The sequence below is a fragment of the Mixophyes fleayi genome, chromosome 2, assembly GCF_038048845.1.
Source record: "Mixophyes fleayi isolate aMixFle1 chromosome 2, aMixFle1.hap1, whole genome shotgun sequence".
In the NCBI taxonomy this organism is placed as follows: Eukaryota; Metazoa; Chordata; class Amphibia; order Anura; family Limnodynastidae; genus Mixophyes; species Mixophyes fleayi.
The window spans coordinates 190,078,986-190,102,617 of NC_134403.1; the positions used below are offsets into that span (position 1 = coordinate 190,078,986).

Genomic DNA, 23,632 nt, shown 5'->3' on the forward strand with positions numbered 1-23,632 from the left:
GGGTAGGGGAAAACGGAATAACAGGGAGTAAAAAAGAATAAAAAACACAAAGGGAAACAATAGATCAGGTAAAGGGCAAAGAATGGGGCACAAAAAGAAAGAAAAAGAGGATAAAATCAGAAAAAGTCAAAAGGACAAAGAGACAGAAAATTGCTGTGCTACTTATCCGATTGCTGTCCTGGGCTAAGAGAGTGAGCTAACTCCACCCCAGTCCTTTTAAAATAAAAGCCTCTGTCCCTGCCATTCATGACACTTGTCTGCACAATACCACACCTACTCATTTTGTTAACCCTCAGTAATCCAGAATGGTTATGTATTCCAAACTACAGCTTTTAATTTCCATTGGGTTTAACTCATACCTCAGTTCTAATTACCTAGGTCAAAATTAATGTAATCTCTTTTTTTGTCTACTCTCTTCTGTCTGTTTCTTCTCTATTCTGATGTCTCCAGAACAGCTACAAAAGCCAAAGGGAGGCCAGCCTAGAGTCTGGTAGGGGAGACTGGTGGCAGGTGAAGCACTGCAACAGTGATGTATGGCATTATGGAGGAACATTGTGCTGGTGGGACCAGTGGCAGCATGTGGTGGCTGGTATCAGGGAGGAGCAGTGTTACAAATAGGATGCCTGGAAGCAGGAAGAAGGAGTGCAGCAGATGGGATGTCTGGAAGCAGGGAAAGGTAGTGTGGCAGCTGGGGTGTCTGGAAGCAGAAGGGGGAGTGTGGCAGGTGAGGTGCCTGGAAGCAGGGAAAGAGAATGTGACAGCTGGAGAGTCGTGCGCACGTGCGGGACACACACACACAAACACACACACATTTAGATGTAAGGGCAGGGGAAATGTACAAGGGTGAAGCATATACACCGCAATGAACAGCAGACTGTGTTTGTTGAGGGGGTGGGGGAAATACAAGGGTGAAGGATATACACCACAATGAACAGCAGTTTGTGTGTGTGTGTGTGTGTGTGTGTGTGTGTGTCAGTCTGTGTGTGTGGGGCATATAGATATAAGGGGGAACACACTACAATGCACAGCATTCTACCGGTAGAGCTCTGGTGTAGGTAGGAGGACGTGTCCAAGCTCCATTTGGATGACTATGTGATGTAAAGTCGGAGCACAGCAGAGGAGATTCTGTCTGAACAGGAAACTCCTATGATTTAAAGCTGTGTTATGGGGGTGGGGGGAAATCCAATACAGACTCTGAGTGCATGTATTGAATTAGAAAGCGGGGACCAGGGATTTGGCATAGTTTAGTGTTGCCATTACATTAGAACACAAGATCAATATTCATCACTACTTAATAGTACTGAGTGATCATCTTCACACCATGTTGCAGCATTTTTTCCTGCTAGAAGGAGTGTCTTCCAGGATGACCTCCCTCGTTCCATCCGTCTCTCTCCCAACCTGTGCTCCTTCAAACGGGCACTTAAAACGCACATGTTCCTTAAAGCCTACCAACCAGCCACCTAACCCCTCATCCACTCTTTTCGTTCTCCCTCTCTCCCCTGGCACCTCTCTTCTCTCCCCCTGCTTCACTGGCTCCCTTTTGTGCCTGTTTTTGTTTCACCCTCCCTTTGGATGTAAGCTCTCATGAGCAGGGCCCCCCCCCCTCCTGTCTCCATACCGGTTCTTCTGCTCTGTCTTTACTCCATATGTCTTCCTGGAGTTCCTGAAGCATTGGTACTTTGTGTTTATTGTTCTGTACTTTGTCACCCTGTTTTGTACTACTGTTTGTACTGTGTACAGCGCTGCGGAAACCTTGTGGCGCCCAACAAATAAAGGATAATAATAATAATGACAAAACCACCTCACTCACAGAGCATGGTCATGTGGTCGCCCACTGATATACCGATACTGATATAATCCATATGTCATAAAGCATTGGGAAAGTGATCTGGGAAAAATAGTCCATTAATTCTTAAAAGGTAGTACTAGATGTTCACAAGGAAAAGCCACTTGAGTTCCTGTGTTATGCCAAAAACCCACTGGCTTTCAGAGTTCTGTGCAAGGCAGAAAGCACCAGTGAGAGTGGGACCCATTGGAACAATCCCCAAGATGGATGAAGGGGCTGCCTGAGACCTAAGAGGAGAGTGTTTGAAAGGGTAGTCCCATTCAATTGAGTTCACTCAATGCCTAAATCTACTTTATGTATCTGCATATTATACATGGATATAAATATTAGTCTTGGCACCAGCTATGGCTCTGCAAATAGACTTGGCACCAGCTACGGCTCTGTATATGAGAATTGGCACCAGATATGACTTTGCTTATTAGACTAGATAAGGTTCTCTGTATTAGACTTCACAATATATATTGCTCTGTATATTATGCTTTGCATAAGATAGTAGCTTCTTTTGGAGCTGGCTTCAAGATTACTACATTTTTACTATATATACTATTTATAAGTCTGTATAATATTGCAATGTAGTATGTGCACTATAGGAAAGGCAATTGGGCTGTAAAAAAAAGCATGACAATGGGGTGTGTGAAATAGCAATAAACTATAGGCTAAGCATTTTCTTTAAAATTTACCTTAATCTTGTTCTGCAAATTTAAGTTTCATTTTTATGAATTTTTGCGTGTAGTAAAGCAACCCAAAGTGCTTTGGACAGTGCATGATCTGCATGAATCTTCATGACTGTCCTATGCGAAATGAACTTGATTAGTATCCTGCTTTGCACATCTTCAGTTCAGTGTAAATAGACATTTGTGCTATCACAACAAGGAGACTTGTGGCATATTTACGCTCCACCATAATTTGTAAATTATCCTTTAAATCCAGTCCATATTAAAGTTATGTTGAACATACTGACAATACATTTAAATATCAAAAGGTGAAACAGCTCCCTATTCATCAAGGAAACTCACTACATAATTGTTAAATGTTTACATTTGGTGTACAATTATGCCTAATTATGTTGATACCAAGTACTGAATTCTTGGTATCAACTGGACACCAGAACAGGACAACTTGGTATCTGCTGGATACTAAAACAGGACAACCTCTGGTACCTGGATAGAGCTGGACACCTCTGGACGCTGGCTCTCCTCTGCACCCAGGATAAATAGACATTTGCAAGCACTATCTCCAGGATGGTGCCAGTCACGCTCTTCTTCTCTATTACCATGCTGCACTGCCTCCATTTATCCTGCATCTTTTCTACTCCTCATATATCTGCTCTCCTCATGAGCTTCTGGGAGGTCTTGTGTACAATCTAATTGTTAATTTTCCTACCACGGGTGTTTGTGTTATTTGTTCCTATCCTTGATCTTTTCCTAAAATGCAACAGAACTATTCCTTTCTGTTACATCTAAACTGAACAATTTCACACCTTTAGAGTATGTTTATTTATGGTTTTGTCAGTGATTTGCATATGTACTGTAATTTATACCAGTTGAATTGAATGAATGCATATTGACAAATGTTTGCATTGATCGCTGAATCTTGATGAATATTGAGATTTATATTGAAGTTATTGCCTAATACTGAATCTTATTTGCTAAAAGTCTGTCAAAGGTTTCATTCTTCCAAGTAAAGTTTTGCCTGGTTCAGACCACCGTTCCTGTCTACATTATTGCCCCTGTTTTTTTTGTCTGTGTCAGTGAGTCTCTGCACCCAGGAGGAGACCTGTCTTAACTTCTCAAGGTTAGTTTATTTGGCGCCAAAGCCTACAGGTTCTTGCTACCAGAGGTATTCCCTCCTGTTACCTGTCCCGGGTTATCACCATCATTCTGAACCACATACAACATTACCATTTGTTGTAACAGGGTTGGTCCCAAGGGAAAAGCACCTATTTCCTACATGTGTAGGGAATGTCTAACTAAGGAAAGTTTGTCTAAAAGTGAACAACATGTTTTCAACATAAATGAACAGAAAAATGTACACACTGAAATTAATTAGGGTGTGGTCCAAAAGTGATAGTTGCTATCATGTGCATTCCTATCTCTGACGACATGGTGCTTTTTCTTTAAAAAATGTGTCAGCTTGCTGCAATAACATGTTCTATTTTTTATGGTATCTATGTATACTCGACATATTTACAGGTGATCTCCATGTATATAATAGATCTTTCTAAATACCAACCTATGTACACCAGTAGTATTTGCTGGGTATGAACTATGTGATCTTGGATCAACCTACAAAACTAGTCTAATAAATTAAAGACTTAGCAACTCCATTTTTGTATTGAGTGTGTAAATGTAGAGAAATCTAGGACACGCAAGAGATAATAAAGTTATATTTCACTGTAAATAAATCAAATGTAAAAATAAGGAAGTAAAGAGTTATACAGTACTTTGATGGCAATCACCTGATGCCTCGTTAAGATATTGCAATATAGAAAGCAACACTGATTATGAAGAATTACTCTTCATAAATCTTTAATTTTGGTCATTAAAGCATAAAATATAAAATTCCTTTCACTAGGTTCACACAACCTATGGGCTTTGTAGTATACAATTTGGACTACTAGTGCACAACATGTAGAAATATGTTGTATAAATGTAAATTAATTACAGGTAGTTTAAGATTATATGGTGTTGACCAATGATGGGCAACAGGTGGCCCTCAGCTCATTACTGATTTTTATGCTTTATGCCTCATCAACTTCAGCTCTTATTCTTTACATCTGAGATAAAAACACATGACTCTACTCTACATTCCAATGAAATAGCTTTGTGACTCCTACTTATTTCATTAAAGCAAGGTAGGATTTTTTAGGCAGGCCTTGTTGTGCATAAAATGCTTAACGGCTGATGTCCTGACTTCCCTTACCCTCTTACTCTCATTTAACTAGTTCCTATTTCCTTAAATAATAAAACCTGAGTGTGGCAAAATTAAAATAGTTTATTTAAATATGGTGGTGGAGAAAAAGAGCACTCAGTACGACATCTGCCAGGCAGAACCAGAATGCCCTAGCATTAACCATGGGACCTCATCCACTGGGGGACAATCAATCAAAACCTGGGCGCACATATAAATCCAGTTTCAATATACAGTCTCAGCTTGTAAATTGCCTTTGAGCTTATTTCAGCCCTCAGTTCTTATACGTGTGGTGCAATCCACAGACATTCTCTATCATGGGGCATATGGAACACATTAAAAAAAAAAAGCACAACAGCTTGATGAATGGAAACATCCCTGCAGAATTGCACTGCAAAGTGCCTGTTCCAGCCATGCACTTAATTTTGGTGATAAATATGGTCACACACATTGAACACATTGAATTGTCAGATATGTTTGTTATAGCTTGTTGCACTAATTTATCTTACATTAAAATGCCTGCTGATACATTATTACAGAGTGGTGTCTTTTTTGATTAAATGTATTGTTTGAAGTTATTACTGACATTAAGGGAAATTTGTGGCCTTTTTGAAGGTTAGAGGCCCACACATGCGACCCTAGAAGGATAACAGGTTGCCTATCACTGGTCTTGACTGTGGGCCACAATAACAAGAGAGGCCATAAAGACGAACGCACTTAAACTCATGTGTTTGTGCGTCATTAGCTTACCCATTCGGCAGGGCCGTAACTAGGGCTGTGTAAGAGGGGCGACAGCCCAGGGTGCAATGCTGAAGGGGGGCATAGTTTATGAATATTTACACTAATTTGGTTAAAACTGTAGGCCAGGGGGTGGCAGTTTTCCTTCTCACCCAGGAAGCTAAAAGTCTAAGTTACGGCTCTGCCATTCGGGGTTAAGTCTCCTGCTCTCCCCAACCAGTAATGTCCACGGGGAGGGTCTTAGGCTTCTCTATATTCTCTCCCCAGTGGATGCTGGGTCTCTTTGTTTGCTGCACTGAATAGGACACAGACAAAGGACATTCACGCTTTGTATACTTTCTTGTAACTTTACTTGCTGTCAGCTTCCCTACTCTTTTCTGCCTTTCTCTTCACCGTTTGTTCCCATATTCCTTTGATATATTCCGTGGCTTATATTCCCCCTCATTTCTCTAGTCCTTTGCTTTCTCTCCACTTTCACCTTCCCTCTCTTGCCTCACTCCCTTTATCTCTCCCTCCCTTTTTCACTTATAACCTATCCTCCACCCCGTCATGACCCACCCTAAGAGGATAGTGGTTAACCTGTCCTGTTTCTCCAATGGCTTCCTTTCCCTTGCATCTTATGGAGCCCCCCCCACTGATGGCCGTGGCCATCTCTCCAAGCCCCGGTGATCTTCATGTCACCCACTGGAGTGTGGCCCCCACTATGGCAGCATGAGCGCCGGAGCTTAAACCTAGCTCTGGCCACTGCAGCTGCCAGCAAGGCCCAGTGGCTGGCGGTCGCATGCTCCAGCGCAGGCGTTGTTTTGCCAGCAGAAAGAGGGCGATGGGAAGGGAATCCTCATACCAGGGTGACAGGGGAGGGCCCCCCACTCCATTTGCATGAACCCAATTTAGAGGGCATGGGACATTAAAGTTCAGGCTCCTCTCCTGCCCTATTTAGGAAGAACCCATTGCACCATGAGGTGATGCAACATATAACGCCCCCCAGCCCATTTCTCCAGGCTGCTTCCACTCTGTCGCCCATTTCTGTACCCTGCACCCCCCCCATGCAGATTCGTTATGAAAATTTTCATGCCCCATCCACCACCCCCCTGCTACGTACTCTATGGCGGCCATTCCCCCTCATTTACTTTCAGGACTCCCGGAGTTCTGTCTCCTCCCATCCCCTTCCCTACCCCCGGCCTACACCCAGGCCCCTGGCTCTGTCAGCTGCACTGGGTCCACCGCTGCATGGATTTCCATTCTGCCCCGTGGCCATTCCCGAGCTGTTCATGGAATCCCTCTCATCCCAGTCCTTTAGGTAGCAGACCCAGGGCATACCACTTCTGGGTGGCCCCTCTCAATCTCCCCTTATGGCCCAGGCTGGCCCATATTGGCTGCCGCATTGGTCGGCCCCTTACCCCTTCACCAGTGTACCACCATCCTCATCGCCTTGACCATTGTCCCCCCCGAGCCATTTTATGCCCCTCCGTCTGTCAGGATTTCCCAGGTATGACCATGGAGAGAGTGTAAGTGGTTATAATGACTTTATTAAGACACACAGATGACAAGGTAACTTGATTGCAGTTCAGTATACAGATGAGAAACAACAGGTAGCTTCAGCATACAGCGTGGAACTACAAGTACAATGGTTGTTGATGTGGAAGTCCAGTACACAGATAACAGCAGTAGTAGATTTCAGCAAGCAGCGTGGAACTAGAAGTACCAGGTATAATGGTTGTTGATGTGGAAGTCCAGTACACAGATAACAGCAGTAGTAGATTTCAGCAAGCAGCGTGTAACTAGAAGTACCAGGTAAAATGGTTGTTGATGTGGAAGTCCAGTACACAGATAACAGCAGTAGTAGATTTCAGCAAGCAGCGTGGAACTAGAAGTACCAGGTATAATGGTTGTTGATGTGGCAGTCCAGTACACAGATAACAGCAGTAGTAGATTGAAGCTGAGCACAGGGAATGCTCACAGGAGTGACCTGATGATCTGGCCCAGACTGTTTGAAGCAGGCAGGTTTATATAGGCCTCATGCAGGTGATACAACTCCCAGTGATCAAGGAAAATAACCAAAGTAGCACAGTGGCCCCTTTGGTGGGCAGTGGTACTACAAGTAGAATGCATAACAAATCCAATAGAGTCACTGCAGACAGCAGCTGCAGAATGCAAATCGTGACACCGCCCCTTCACCAGACATACAGCAGTGCACCTCCCTGCCCCTGGTTTCGTTCTCACTTCCCCCTCCCCACCTTAACCCATTCCCCCCACCCCTCACATATCCCCCCATGCCTGTTTTTGTACTCGAAGGATAATTAGGTGAACAACATGTCTATTTGTACAGTACTACTGGCAATACGCCGTCGAGGTAATGTTCCTGACCGAAGCTTACCGATAACAACCAGGGTCTTGACACTGCTGGTTGGGCAAGATATCAGTGAGACGGAGGTCTTGTGCGAGGGACAAGCGGTGTCACGGCCTGCCGGTAAATATGAGCTGCACGACTCATACATTGCACGCAAGTGTAGTGCGCCCATCTCTACCACTAGACTGTCAAATGCAGAAAAGGGTCCATGCAAGCTATTAAAGGTTTTGTTTGCACATTTTGGGGGTAGTGAGGCCGTGAAGGTAGCTTATACCATGGCTGTGCGGTATGTTTATTCTGGAGGTGAGATGGTGCTGCTCCAACACAGATAAGATCAGGAAGGGTATTTACGTGAACATGTTCTCCCTCATGGATATGACGAAGAAGGTACTTTTGCGAGAGAGAGGGTGATAGGCGAGGACGCATACCAGTCATTTCCTAGTTGGTTGACCGTTTTTTGCATTATTGCATCCTCCTACTGGGAGACCCAGCCAACGGCTCTCATTGATGTAGGGCCCCACCTCCACTTTATAAACAAATGTTTATCAATGATGAAGTTTGGATATGGCGCATATGCAACGAGCGATTTCGATGAAAGGTTAGTGGTCAAACGCTTATCCCTTGTGGTTTCAAAGACGTAGAGCTCTAAATGGGGCAGACGCACCCAAGTGGGACCACGGCACACGTGGCGGGGGGCATGAGGTTTTCAGCGACAGGAAGGCATAGCACTCCCCTCACATCCAAGAATCGTTGCTTTACCTTCAAAATCTTGACATTCAGTCGAGGTGATGCCTGTAGGTACCGACACGTTTGCACCAATTGTCGTTTCTCTCACCCTGAGCGGGAGTGCCCCAGGAGCTCAACAGGCTCAGGTGAAGGTTAAGGTTCTGCATGCGCCCCTACTTAAAGCTCCTTCCCTGATTAAATTGCAGGAGCTCAGTAGATGGCTCTGCCTCTTTCCCAAAACCTACTAGGTTTGTTTCTTAGGGTAGGGTTTTCGTTGCAATTTACATCTTCCCAATAGTGGAGAAGTGTGCTCGGTCACTCTGAGGAACCTCCATTCCATCTACATATTTCCTGAGCTGTTGGTGTACAAAGTTTCCAAAGAAGTTAGTTTGGGATGCATAGTTGACCCTTTTACCTCCCCCCTGTTTCGGATTTGATTATATCCCCATTGGGGGTGGTTCCCAAGAAGCGGTGGGAAAATACAGATTGATCCAGCACCTGTCCGATCCACAGGAGGCTTGGTAAATGGCACCATAGATCTGTGCCATAGCTCAGTTAGTTATTATTTTTCGAGACGGCTTTGGATTTTGTTCTGTTCTTTGGGGAATGGGCCCTTTTGGCTAAGCTGGACTTTGATTCTACTTTTTGTTTTCTCTCTTTCCACCCAGAGTCTTTTCTTTACATGTGTTTCGGTTTGTCAGATGGGTGTTATATTGATAGGTGCCTTCCTATGGATTGTTCAGTTTCTTGCGCATACTTTGAAGGATTCAGCTCCTTCTTGCATTGGTGTGTACAAGCAGGAATGGGTCATACAGGTATAACCCACTATCTGGACACTTTTTTATTCTTAGGTCCCGCAGCCTCCTCGGCTTGCGCCGACGACCTCTCCGCCGCCCAAGAATTATAATAAGTACAAATAATATAAGTAGTAAAACAGTAGTATAAACAATAAGTACATATAAGGCAATTTCCTTTGTCCAGTACTGCGTAATGTCCTTCAGGCGTTGTCTTTAGTCTTGCATCCTGTTTTTGTCCCTGTTTCCTGGGAAACACTTGTTTTTTCTTTGACTCTTATGTCAAGGGCGTAGTATTCCTTAAAAAGTTATAGCTACAGATAAATATATAGCGTTTTAAGGTATTTCACACATATATTTGTACCTTTAATAACTATTCATTTGTTTATACTCTCACAATCCCCTCTTTTTATTCCACTAAACAAATATACATGTGTTTCCTGACCCTTCCTTTCATGTCATGATACAGGGTTACCTTTTTATTACTCCAGCTACTTTTATCCAGATTTTGTGAGTAGAGAATCAGTCATTCGCCAGAGAAGGTACCCTTGCATTATTTTTTTCTTTCCCTAGTAGTATTTCACTGCAGTATAGACATGTCATTTTTGCTTGATAGGTGTTATTCCGTTTACATGAGGTACATACTTTTTGAGTTTGAGTAAAATATATTGGTACTGGAGTCATGGTCTGATTAACCATTTTTCTAAACATATGGGACAAATAACAATTCCACACAATCAACAGGATCAAAACCACTATTAGTACTGGATGAGTATTACCCTAAAAATACCTGTTGCAGTGGGGCAGTTACCTGTGAACACATCCCACCAATGGTGTTGCAGTTTATCTTTTAATTGATAAGCTACATATTTTAATTCCTGTGTTTCTATTATCGTCTGCATTTGTGCATGATTAGCTGAATAGTTTACCTGTGCCAAATGATTATGTAGGGCTGATGGTGGTGCACTTGGGGGTGGCTTAGTAGGAGGCGGGTTTACGGTTTGTTCCTGTTCTATATGTCTACATGCCCTTACCCATGCTGATACTTGGTGTTCTTTCTTATTCCTGGTAATCCATATATTTTGTTCTTTCTTTAAAGTCTCCCGTTTTCTAGGATCTAATCACCCCATATCTGGAATTCCTGCCTTTCTGAAGATGATATGGATTCCTCTAACAGCCACATTACCTTCTCTTTCCTTTACTAGATCTACAGGAGTGTATGATGTCTGTACCATCATTCCTTTACTGTCCTGGGCCCCCATTACAGCAGCTATGGGAATAACGGCCCCTAGTGTGTATGAGAAGTGACTGTTATTTTAATTTTATACACCTTTACGATTAAATCCTATTTGTATGGATTTTTTTATGAACTTGGGTACATATTTTCCTGGTATTTTATTTATTGATGGACATTTAAGTGGTCCTAACCTTCTAATGTTTTCTGGTAAAAAATGATATGTTTGTCACCAACCTAGTCCTACTTGGGTTTTCAGATAGTCTGGACAACCGTGACTCCAACTATTGCTGTATATATCGTTGGATTATAAATTCCCTCCTTGTGTTTACTATATGTTACAGTGTCAGTTCCTATCACCGCTATCAATTTACTATTTTGTATTGTCAATGCCTTTTGAATTATAACAACACATTTACAGTTTGGACAACTAAGATTATTTTCATACACCCCACAGCATGTCTCTAATTCCTTCCACTCCCCTTGATGTTTTTATGAGACAATATATTAAGACTAGTACAATTATTATTATTACAATGATTCCACCAATATAGTCAGCTATTTCTTCTGAAGGTGTCATTTAATTTTTCTTAAGACAATAGGCAGACCTATCCTCTGACCTCAGGCGCCCCTCAACAGGGGTACCCAGGGGCAGGCTGGGCTGGGGGGCAGGGGGGCATATGCCCCCCAGGCTGGTCCAATAGTGGGCTACCTTGGGCTTGGTCACTGGGCCACCTGCATTTTTTTTTCTGTTAAAATAGGCTGCTAAGTCAAATTTTGCCCCCCTGGGCTAAAATTTATCAGCCCTCCCCTGGGTCTACCTCCAAGGAAATGCGAAGGATCCTTTCCAGAATCACTGAGCAACTTTATTTCACACTTGTTACTCAGTTGTTACTTCTTTCAACTTTCTAGAGAGCTGAGGACCCTTGTGCACTGACATCTGACCCAGTGATTGCAGTTTACAAAGGACAAGGGCAGTCTTTGATCAGGTCAGTCTTTTCGAGGTTATGTTATCCCCTTATACATCTCTTATCACCACAATGTCACACAGTCTTTACAGGAGCAAATGATCTCTTTTAAAGACCAGGGATAATCATCTACAAAGGACAAGGTCAAGCCTCAGTTGCGGATATAGAGGAATGCCTTTGATTATCAAGGTCAATTAAGTTATTTATTTGTATCCTTTTATATACATCCTGCATCGACACAAACACATACATTCACTCTTATCTATTTTCACGAAACAATTTGATTAATAAGGTTAGAAAAAAAACAGGTTATTCAGTAACTTTTCAGATACCTGTTATACCATCCCCTACTGAACCCCACCTTATATCTTACAGAAGAGCAGATAGATTAGAGCGGTGCAAATGCACAAAACTTCAACTACTCACTACTCACCGGCCTTTCCCGGAGATTGAGGAGGTATCTGGTGAGTCCTGGGCTGATATTTGGGGTATCCCAGATGAGCACCTAGTAAATGTGGGGTACTGATCCTTGGTGTCCTTATTATCGATCTCTGATAGTCTGATTTCCTTTGAGCAGCAATACAGTCAATAGGAGAGGATGAAATGAAACACAGAGAAGTAGTTGTAGTTTCAGAATCAGCTTTGAGGGACTTCCCAGACTGTTCCTTTATTTATACTTGAGCTTGAGCATTAATTGGTTAAAAACAAGTATTCCCTCGCAAATTGGTAGATACCTGTCTCCTGTGCTCATTTCACCTCTAACTCAAATATGTAATCTCTCACTATCTGCTGGCATCTTTCCATCACTATACAAGCACGCAGTGATTACTCCTATTCTAAAAAAACAAAACTCCAACCCAAACTCTCTCTCAAATTACCATCCCATCTCTCAGCTCTGTTGCCCCTCCAAGCTTCTAGAGAGACTTGCCTACACTCGCCTCACACGCTTTTTTTCCGCTAACAACCTGTTGTATCCTCTTCAGTCTGGCTTTCGTTCTCAACACTCCACAGAGACTGCGTTGACCAAGGTTGTCAATGATGTGATCACTGCTAAAACTGAACGCCATTACTCTCTCCTAATTCTCCTGGATCTCTCGGCTGCATTTGCCACCGTTGACCACTCTCTTCTCATACAAACGCTGCAATCCCTAGGTCTTCAAGACACTGTTCTATCCTGGTTCTCACCCTACCTCTCTAATCGCTCTTTCACTGTTAATTTCTCTGGAGCCACTTCTGCTCCGCTTCCCCTATCAGTTGGAGTACCACAAGGCTCAGTGCCAGGTCCTCTGCTGTTCTCTATCTATACCGCTTCTCTTGGAAATCTAATAAGTTCCTTTGGCTTTCAGTATCATCTCTATGCGGATTATACCCAAATCTATCTATCCTCTCCTGATCTCTCGACATCTGTGTTGTCCCGTGTAACTGACTGTCTTTCTGCCATATCATCTTGGATGTCCTCTCGCCAACTCAAACTTAATCTTTCTAAAACAGAGTTAATAATATTCCCACCCACCAACAAGAGCATACCTGACATTTCTATCTCTGTTGATAACATGACCATAAATCCCACCCCACAAGCTAGCTGCCTAGGTGTAATCCTTGACTCACACCTATCTTTTATTCCCCACATTGACTCTATATCTAAATCATGCTACATACATCTAAAGAACATTTCCAGAATTCGCACATATCTCACGCAAGACACTGCAAAAACCTTAATTCATGCACTTATCTCCCGCATTGACTATTGCAATTCCCTCCTTACTGGTCTTCCCAAAAACAGACTCAAACCCCTACAATCTATTTTGCATGCTGCGGCAAGACTGATTTTCCTTGCAAATCATTATTCCTCTGTTGAATCACTCTGTATGTCTCTACACTGGTTGCCTGTTTTATTCCGAATCCAATATAAAATACTTTTACTAACCTACAAGGCCATCAACAAAGCTGCACCAACATACATCTCCTCTCTTGTCTCAAAATATCTCCCAACTCTGCAACTCCGTTTTACACAAGATCTGCGTCTCTCATCCACCCTCATTACATCCTCCCATTCCCGGTTACAGGACTTTTTTCGGGCTGCACCCACTCTATGGAATTCTCTCCCTCGCACAATAAGACTCTCCTCTTTCAAGCGTTCTCTAAAAACCTACCTCTTCAGACAAGCTTATAATATTCCTCAACCACCCTCTTAACCTCACTACCTTTAGCCTGTTACCGCCTGTTACACAATTTCACACAAGACAACTACCCCCTGACCAACATTGTTGTGTGACGGGATCATTTAGCTTATGAGTCACTTTTACCTTTGCAGTCTGGCTGGGCCAAAATGCAAAATGTAGACTTAACCTCATGTGTCAATCTCCCATTGTCCCATAGATTGTAAGCTTGCGAGCAGGGCTCTCTCACCTCTTTGTCTGTTTCACCCAGTTTGTTTATTAGTTTATTATGTTTGTCCCCAATTGTAAAGCGCTACGGAATATGTTGGCGCTATATAAATAAATGATGATATTAGCTCAGCAAATATTTATTTTCAACAATAAGTACATATAAGGCAATATCCTTTGTCTAGTACTGTGCAATGTCCTTCAGTCATTGTTTTTAGTCTTGCATCCTTTTTTTGTCTCTGTTTCATGGGAAACACTTGTTTTTTCTTTGACTCTTATGTCAAGGGCGTAGTTCTCATATCTGTAGTTATAGCTTTTTAAGGTATTTCACACATTTATTTGTACCTTTAATAGCTATTCATTGTTTCACACTCTCACAGGATCAAGAGAGTAAAGGCTGCAGATATTCTTATCAACTACAAAGCTGGTTGCTGTAGATTGTTAAATTTTCATATTGCCACTTACAAATCTCCACTTTGACCACTGTCCCATTCAGAACACTACCTAATTTCTTGGCCCCTCTCTATAATCAGAGGGCAGCTAGGCTACTTATCACATTTTCATTAGTGGCTACACACATGAATTCAACAGGCTTTATAGTACATTTACGGCTTGCCAGACAGGACTGGGGTCCGCATAATCGGGTGAGGCTCTTTACAAACATGCTCCCTGAGCTAGATAATAGAACACCTCAATTAGCACAAAGCCACACACATAGAGGCCCAGGGGGGTGGCAGGGTTCGGTTGACTACATCCATGGCAAGGACATCCATGGAGGGCAACCATGGCGAGGATGGTTTATAAGGCATAGGCCCCCCCAGTAAGAAGCGTGTTTGCCTTTCATATAGTAACTAGAAAGCTACGCCCTTACCCACTTGTTCTGGAATGGTTTGATTTCATAATTATTACCTGGTGCGCAGGCATTGGCATTTTACAATTTAATTTATGGCCAATAGTATGCACTTCTCTTGGGTACATTGCAAAAGTGGCACCTACCTTTCATTAATGTATTGTAGTATATATCTGGTGCAGAGAATGATATGGGTCTTACTTTTAGCAGAGCTAAATTTCAATCATCTCCCCCGGTAGACTTAATCCACAGACTCCTGAATGACGTTTTAATATTCGTGACTCATAGTTGACTCATGACTAAAAGATACACATTGTTCCTTTATTTCACCTTTGGGTCAAAAATCACAGAAGTTAAGGCTATGCTACAGGCTCGGGACTGCGAGCGTGAGTGGCTCGTTAATCAATACAGCTAAGGAACTTCTCTCCGTTATTTAATGTAAGCTGACGGTTAATTCATGGGACATGCTCATCTCATTCTTGCTGGCCCTACATTGATTTCCAATTTTGAGGCTTTATTATGACATAACTTTCAGAACACTTATATTATCTGGGTCCGATACTCGGCCATTTGACCTAAGGAAGTCGACCATGTACGAAAGCAAAATATGTCAGGCTCATTATTCAAAAGCACTTAAAGGATAGGCTAAGATACATCCAGCAATAATTGATAACCGTCGGTCAATAGACCAGCAAACTTTGGCAAGACTGATTTTATCCCTGTCTGAGTCTACCGCAGACAATTATGAAACATTGTGATTTATGGTTAATACGTTTAGATAAATATCCATTGACGAAATTGCAATTTAAGGCCCTCCTAAAGTGCTCCCTAGCCCTCATTGGTTTAGACCCGGCATTATATGCCACCAAAACCTTTTGGATTGAGGCAGCTACTGCTGCAGCATCCAGCGGTGTCCACGTCCAATAAGTGCACTTACATGTGTCTATCCGGCAATATTACTATTAATACTGCAGTATGGCACTCATTCGTTCTGGATAGGGGCAGTTACTGCTGCAGCAGCCAGGGGCGCATCCATTTCATAAATTCAGGCATTTGGGAGATGGGAGTCACATACTTATTGGAGGTATATAAGGCCCGATGCATAAAGTTATGTTAAACAAACCTTGCTTCCTCTTTTTTTACTGGTCATTTTCTTTTCGCTGTTGGTGGGTGACCCAGGGCTATGCCGCTCACCGTGTTGAATGGGGGCATGAAGGGAGCTCTCCCATTTTTTCCTTGGACCAAGGCCTGATTAGTGGTATGCCTCCAGGGTTTTATGGGTTTTCACCTTCATTTGGGTTACTTGCCTTTTCTTTCCTTTCCTTATTATGCCCTCTGGTAAAGAAAGTTTGTCTTCTGTTTGCTATTAATGGCAACTGGTATGAGCAGCTTTGATGCCTGCTTTTCCTCTGCACATGTTGATGGAGATATATATCTTTTGTCCTTGGTTCAGCCGACAAGAAGAGGTAAATATGGGTCATAGGTCACTCTTTCATGTTTTGGGCATCAAAGCATAGCTTGGCATATAATTGGTCACGTTATTCCCACCCAGTTGACATCAGGTGGTCACAAAAGCGATTAATGGAATGGTCAGAACTCATCCCCCTTTTAACACAGGAAATAAGCACTAATGGCGTTCCCGATATAGCAGTCTCTCACTTGGGTGACAACGATGTGGGTAAAGGCAGATCCTTTGACTTAATCATTCGTATTCGAGAGAACTTGAAGCATATTTACGCAGAATGACCAAAGATTAAGATCTGTTGGTCTAAAATTATACCCCGGTTGTCATGTTCATCGGAGAGTGGTAAAGAAAATTAATAGATATGCGAGACAGAACATCAGATCCCTACAGGGCGCAGTCGTTGATCATCCCCCAATATCAATTGATAAAGGACACCTGTTTAGAACAGTTGGGTCTCATTTAACGATGGAAGGCATTAGGCTATTTATTGAGCGACTTTATTCGGGAGTCTTTATTGGTTTCTATGGGTGGCGGGCTGTGAGTCCATTAAAGGTTCACTGCTGTGGTGGGAGAGCATCGCAGTCAGATTGCAGTTAGCAGACGGTACTTACGCAGTTCAAGGTTAATGGTCACTGTCTCCTTCAAAGCACTAGACTCTGGGTTGCTCTAGTAAGTAGGACCCTGAGATGCCTAGTAAGGGCATAACACCGTTGAGTCAGAGGGGGTATAGTCACTTATTGCCTCACAATAGTACCGGCCAATAGATAATGTTTAACCTGGGTCGGTGGGAAGGTGATCTCCCACCTTTTTGGTATATGCTTTTTAGCTGACTGCCCTGCTCTCTCTGGCACCTAATTTTTTTATTCGATTTTAAATAAACTGTGACCTTTCTTCGAAAACTAACATTGGTGTCAGTGTCATTATTATTATTGGTAATAAGCATGTAGAGTTTAAATGAAGTAATTTGGGTACATGAGGAAAGGAATCAACACTGCATTTTATTGTTTTTTCATATCAATAAAAATTTGTAAGTCGAAGTAGTAAATTTATTTTTTACTGTAATCATGCTCAATATTGCAAGTTCATGTTACTATTTCATCAATATAATTGCAGTAGGAAGTTTCAATGTTGAGCATAGTCAGTGATAACAATTCAATGCACACAATGTTTGGCAGTAACGCGCATATGTAACACTTGCGGCCTTTTGTGCTTTGAAGGGCAGATCAGGGACATGCAAATACTATACAATACGGGCATTGGGAAGCAAGTTAACCATGCCCCCCTGAGCAGCACACGTAGTTAGGGCTAGAGTTGCATCTGACTTACAAATTTTGTAGACATACTTTTTTCATATTATGAGATGCTCATAAGTGTAACACAACTCTAAATATGGACAGACATATCTAACTTGTGTTTGTGCATATTTGCACAGGTTCAAGTTTGCAAACCTAAGTGCAATGCTAAATGACACCCATAGTGTCTCATTTATAAAGTGAAAAACTCCCAAAGTACAGTAAAAGGTAATTTTTGGTGGTGATGTATGCCTTAGTTTGCAACGGCTGGTAGGAGATGTTGAACAGAATGAGAGCGTCCTTTGCAAGAGTATGAAGTAGGCGCACTAGTTTTTCTGTGCAGTACCTAAACACCATTTGATTTTAAGATGATCAAAACGATATACAGGAGTGGAGAGTGCATGTATTAAGGGGCATTCCTTGCTGCTGGAAAAGCTTATTAAAAAAAAAGCTTATTACCGCAACTTGTATGGTATCGTTATCTTTTCAAATAATAATGCCAATACAGTTAACATCAGTGGGTGTATACAGTATAAACATAATAATCTTGAGAATTTGCAACACAGATAGTCATTACTCACTAGATATTTCAGGATTGCAGGGACGTGTGTCTGTTTTAGATCACACTTGTTTGTATAGGCTCAACAACCTAGATATCAGATTTATACACAAAGGGAAAACATTATTAGCTACTGCAATTTATGTAGAGAATGTATCTGAATGACTAATAATTATTGGAGCATTTTGATACATAGTCAAATTTTTATACTGATCTAAATCTAGTGTGAATGATGAGAATAAGGGCTACGGCTCTGTGAAAATAGTGCCTGATTCATGGTTGGACGCAGCTTTCACACAAATTGTGTTTTGAAAAAGAACATGGAACTTGACCATAGTACAGACCGTATTCAAATAGAAGCAGATGCGTTTTGATTTGAATCTGGGTGTAAGTACGCTCTGCCTAAATGGTACTTGCCTTATGTAGACAGACAGAACAGACTATATTGCGTTAAGTTGCACTGCACATGCCCAGAAAAGGATTATACACCAATGAATGCAAGTACATCCAATTCATCTTCGAACACAAAGGACACTTCCGACAGCCTACGACTTGATGGACGAAATATGGGAGTGTAGGGGCCTATGCAGGCAGTCAATGTACAGTGCGTGTCAAGGTCGAACACACGCAGCAATGTTCGATTCAAACTCTGGGCATCTCTAAGGTAATTTGTTTTTCAGTCATATCATTTGCACCAGCTACAGTGCTGGTGTAAGTGCCGAGTGATAGTGATGTCACGTATGCATACTAGAACATGTTTTTGCAATCAAGAGCAACTGCAAAAACATATTTTATAGACAATAACAACTTCATGATAAATGTATTTCATAGGAAGAAAAAAAACATTTTTTTTAATGTTTTTTCATTAATGATTATTTTATTAGCCAGTGACATTAATTGATTACTTTTTTCTGTACGTTCTGCTGGGACTTTATATTGCACATATGCATTGTTTGTATCCTGCAGTGTGTTGTATCTGTCTTAATATGGCAAGTGCCTTATATATAGTGTGCACCTACACCCATGTTCAACAAGAAGAGTTTCTTCAGATCAGCTTGTAGTTAAATATGAACGTGCACGTGCCCGAATTACGTGTGCAAAAACGCACATTACGTTTGTTTTGTGTACCTTAATTAATCAAGCCCACAATGTGTTTAGAGGTATCCGCCATGACCCAACCAGTCGGTGTGCGGGCCGGAGTCTGACAGTCGGCTTTAACACCTGCCCTGTAGCTTATGCAAATAATATGCGCAAACCAACCGTACTACTTGAATTGGTCATATCTGCATCGGAACGCCCTCCGCACACACTTTCTGTACATTACCTACGTTAGTCTAATGAATAGATTAAGCATCTAATTCCTAATACTGTACCTTACATTATTAATACCATAGGAGTGCCTCATAATAAGTAGTTATCTTTGTTTCTGCTAAGAGGAGCGGAAAGTAATGAAACTCAGGGATGCTTAAAAAAGAAGCGTAAAAATTGGTAAGATTCTCCAGTAACCTGTTTGTGGACACTTGTTGTTTCTTTCTAAAATTAGGTTGTGGGGGCTTTTCTGTCTAAGTTTATAAGAGTGTGTAGAGGAACAAGTTATTAATTCACCTCAACCAGTCTGCAACTCATTTCTCACAAACTGTGAACTATAAAAACATATACTTTTTCTAGCCCTCTGGTTCCCCATATTTCTCAGTCATATTTATACTTATATACATTCAATTTTGTAAGTAGTTAAAATTTCTGCCAGCATGGTTTTCTTATCTTGCAAACTAGTCCATTGTCTCAGCCTAGGCAAAAGGATTATTGTCCAGTAGTGCTTTATGAATGTACATCACACCAGGGGGTCTATTGTCTTTGTTTAACTGTGGGTCTGTGTGTGCTAGCATAGGGAAAAGGCCCACAGACAGAGCTCTATGTTTAATTACAGAGGACTGTATAGTGCATTTAAATGTAAATGTGTCTGGATTGTGATCTCTCCTGTTTAAACAAACTCTGATGTATAGCCACAGAACAATACCTGTCCCTAATTAAATTAGGAGTGGCTCATCTGCTATCCCTTTGTTTGTATGTTTACCTGTCAAAAGGTAAACACAGAAAAGGACCAATCAGGCAGGTCCTGAAATTGCTGATGAGGTCATTTTTGGGCTTGTATTTGGAGCAAATGACAACACCAATTTTTTTTGTATTTGGCATATAGATCCAAGTAATATGACAAGTCTCTTATATGGGTCTGAAAATGTGTGATGGGAGTGAAGAGATTTTGCTATGGATAAGGATAAGAACTCATTTTTATTTGGAATCAACATAACCAAAAAGAAGGTGGTCCCAAGGAAATGTGGGGGTACCAGGTGAGTTTCCTACATTAAAACTTTATAAAAAATTACCATGTCTAAGGTCAAGTAGGAAGATGGAATGTTTCCTGCGGTAAATCTAGGCCATTAACATTAGATGCCATTAGACGTTGTAAGGAGTCTGTATAATGAGATGTGAGAGCTCATACTGAGCATTTGAGTGGATATGCAAGGTCAAGGAAGCAGGTTCGAAGGGAAAGTGAAGAGAAGATAACAATAATAACCCAAAACATCTTGTGTGTGCAGAAAGATGACATGATAACTAAGTTAATTAATGACATTGGTAATAAAAACTACAATGGGTATTTGAACAGGGCATCTGTAGTGGACAACTAAAAGGCTAGGAAAAGCCTAGTAGATTACTAGAAAAAGGAAAACAAAATGTGTACAACATAGAGATAACAAATTGGCTTAGCTAACAAATAACCCGGTAGAACTGTTGCCGTTTGAAGTGTCGTGAATCTCACTGGCGGTATGTCCTAATGCTGGAATTCTTGTAAGTCACTTTTTTTTTTTTACAAATCTGTACTAACTCCATATTGGAATTAGACCGTTTAGATATCCCTGTCGCTCAAATTGTTGTCGGCATGACTGCCTTCGCAAACTTGTACCCCACCCCAGCAAAGATAGTCATTCATAGATTCTAATGCATAGGTTCTGTTGCCCAGGTCACTAATATCAAAGTGTAATTCTCTTTTGGCTTGTCTAAGTTGCATCTGGAATGTTACCTTGATAACTTGTAAAAGGTTGGCAATTTGGCCCTGAATACCAGGCAACAGTCATCCTGAAAATGGAGCCTGAGAGCACAGAGCTCACCAAAAATTACAGCAGCTCACCAAAAATTCAGTTGACCAGCGGCTTCCCATTTATGACCAGGATCCAAGCAGTGTAAGAGACCTATGTGGTGAGGTGTGGACTGTGCAGTGGGTCTATATAAGGTTAGGTAAATAAGTGGTGAGACCTCATGGGTGACCTAGATGGTCCAAGATAGCAAATATATTATACCCATTCTGTAACAACAGAAGCCCAGAAGGTATGAGTTGGAGTTGTGTCTATGTGTTTGCCTCCTAGAGTATGTAGAGTCTCGTATCACAGTTTGGGTGGGGGTTAAGGCAATTTAGGAGATTTTACAGAGGATCTAGCAGAGCAAAATAGAAAAGTCCTCTATTCAGATTGAAACCATTTTTGGATAGAGGGGTAGACTGGCAATTCCTAGTTTAAGAAAATTAAAGCCTGGCTGCATAGTTTAAATGCTTTATCATAGTTAGACATTGAGATTTGAATCTTAAGGAGGAACCAAAACCAGGGGTCATTCATGACCTCTTCACCTATAATCTCTGTAGAGTAAGTGGGCCCATGCATGAAATGAAGTGTCAAATTTGCACATAGGTCCACTCCATAGCTCCTCCTGAAGTTCTTGGAGGGGACTTACCCCTCTTTTATCTACCAACTGGTAGACCCCCAAGACCCCAGGAAGCCATTTTTCTTGGTTCTATCTAAGGTTTAGAGCATCTCAAAGTGTCCATACTACTATACAATCCCACTCAGTAAACCAAGTTATAATAACTATATATCTATAGCAATTGCAAGCCTCATGTGTGTTTCCCAGGGACATAGGAGGTCATGTTTAAAGCAGAATTATTACCTCCCTAGATAAAGCCACTGATTACACAGTTCTCCAAAATTTTAGGTATTGAAATTGCAACGTTCTATACTACTGACTGAATTCATTTAAGACAATGTTTTATAATAAATGTAGGCAGAATAGATTTAGGGCTAGATTTACTAAGCTGCGGGTTTGAAAAAGTGGAGATGTTGCCTATAGCAACCAATCAAATTATAGCTGTCATTTTGTAGAAGGTACTAAATAAATGATATCCAGAATCTGATAGGTTGCTATAGGCAACATCTCCACTTTTTCAAACCCGCAGTTTAGTAAATATAGCCCTTATTATTTTAAAGAATATGAAAAAAATTACTTATTCATAAATACACGTTTTGCAGAAAAACGTGATGTGATATGTAAAATCGGGAGTCATTTTCGTGTTCAGAAGCCAAAAATCTATAATATTACATAAATTCATTAAAAAGGCTTTTTCATCGCAGACCTGTGTTATTTTCTTCAGGTCTGTATCAGGCACTGTTGAGTCAGTGAGCAGGAGTTTCAAGTTTGTTTCTTTTTATTATCCAAAATACCAGAAGACACAGCAAAAGCAGGTGCACAGCAAGTAGGTTCACAATCAAAGGTGAAAACATAGCAGTAAGTACCTTAGATGTTGTTGCTGGATCCACCTCAGGTCCCAGATAGAGACAAGGCATCACAGTGACAACCACAATCCTTGGGTTGAGTGCCCATCAGTGAGTCTTCCTACATTAGTAATAGAAACCGTGCCAATGGGAATCATAGATTACAGTAAATTATATTTAACTCCCAATTTCAAACACCCCATTTTTCCCTGTGCCCAGACCATTAATATGTAATAATGCTTTGTTGGAATCTTTCCTGTTTGCAAGAAGATAGGTATGTCCTCATGATAAATATGAAAAAACCCTTGTTCCAATGCATTCATTCCTCTTTCTCAGATGGGCCACCCTGCTCAAATCATCCAGTAGGATTGGTACATTTTTCCAAGTGCCTATTTGAATTTATGACAAGGGTGCAAACTGCTATTAGCTCTAAAATCATGCATGACACCTGTTATGTGCTGAATTCCTATGACCTATAGATAAGAGCTACAGCTCTAATCCATTTGCTGATTGTCTTGTGTTGAACTCATTAGGAACCAGCCAGAGTCACCAGCAAAGAAGTGCTGCAGAAGCTACTTACAAAAGCCAGATGTAAGCAGTTCCAGGTGCCAGTGAAGGAGAATGGTGGGTGCAGTAACTACGCTCCTACAACTGGTTCACAGTTGGCACTCACAAACAGTGAGTGTCTGTTGCCTGAAGTACATCAGTAGGAGTGCTCAGTAACGACATGTTACTGAGAGTAAAGGAACTGCCAGACAAATAGGTTTGGTTTCTGACCCCTGCATTGGTTCCTGACCTCTCTGTACATTGCTACCTGCCGTAACCATTACTTTGTACTTTGAATATTCTTTTGGCTGGCCACCAGCCCTGATCTTCACTGTGGAGTATTCTTTGGATTGCTTCCCAACCAGACCT

The 23,632-nt window shown here is 41.5% G+C and overlaps 1 protein-coding gene across 1 annotated transcript in view; it reads right to left on the reverse strand.

Moving 5' to 3' along the window:
- NLE1 (notchless homolog 1) overlaps positions 1–22,824 on the reverse strand; it is a 135,468-nt gene extending 112,644 nt beyond the window's left edge. Inside the window, exon 1 of the mRNA XM_075195163.1 lies at positions 22,739–22,824. The gene's annotated coding sequence lies outside the window, so the exon portion shown is untranslated. The remainder of the gene's footprint in view (positions 1–22,738) is intronic.
- Between the last annotated feature and the right edge of the window lie 808 nt (positions 22,825–23,632).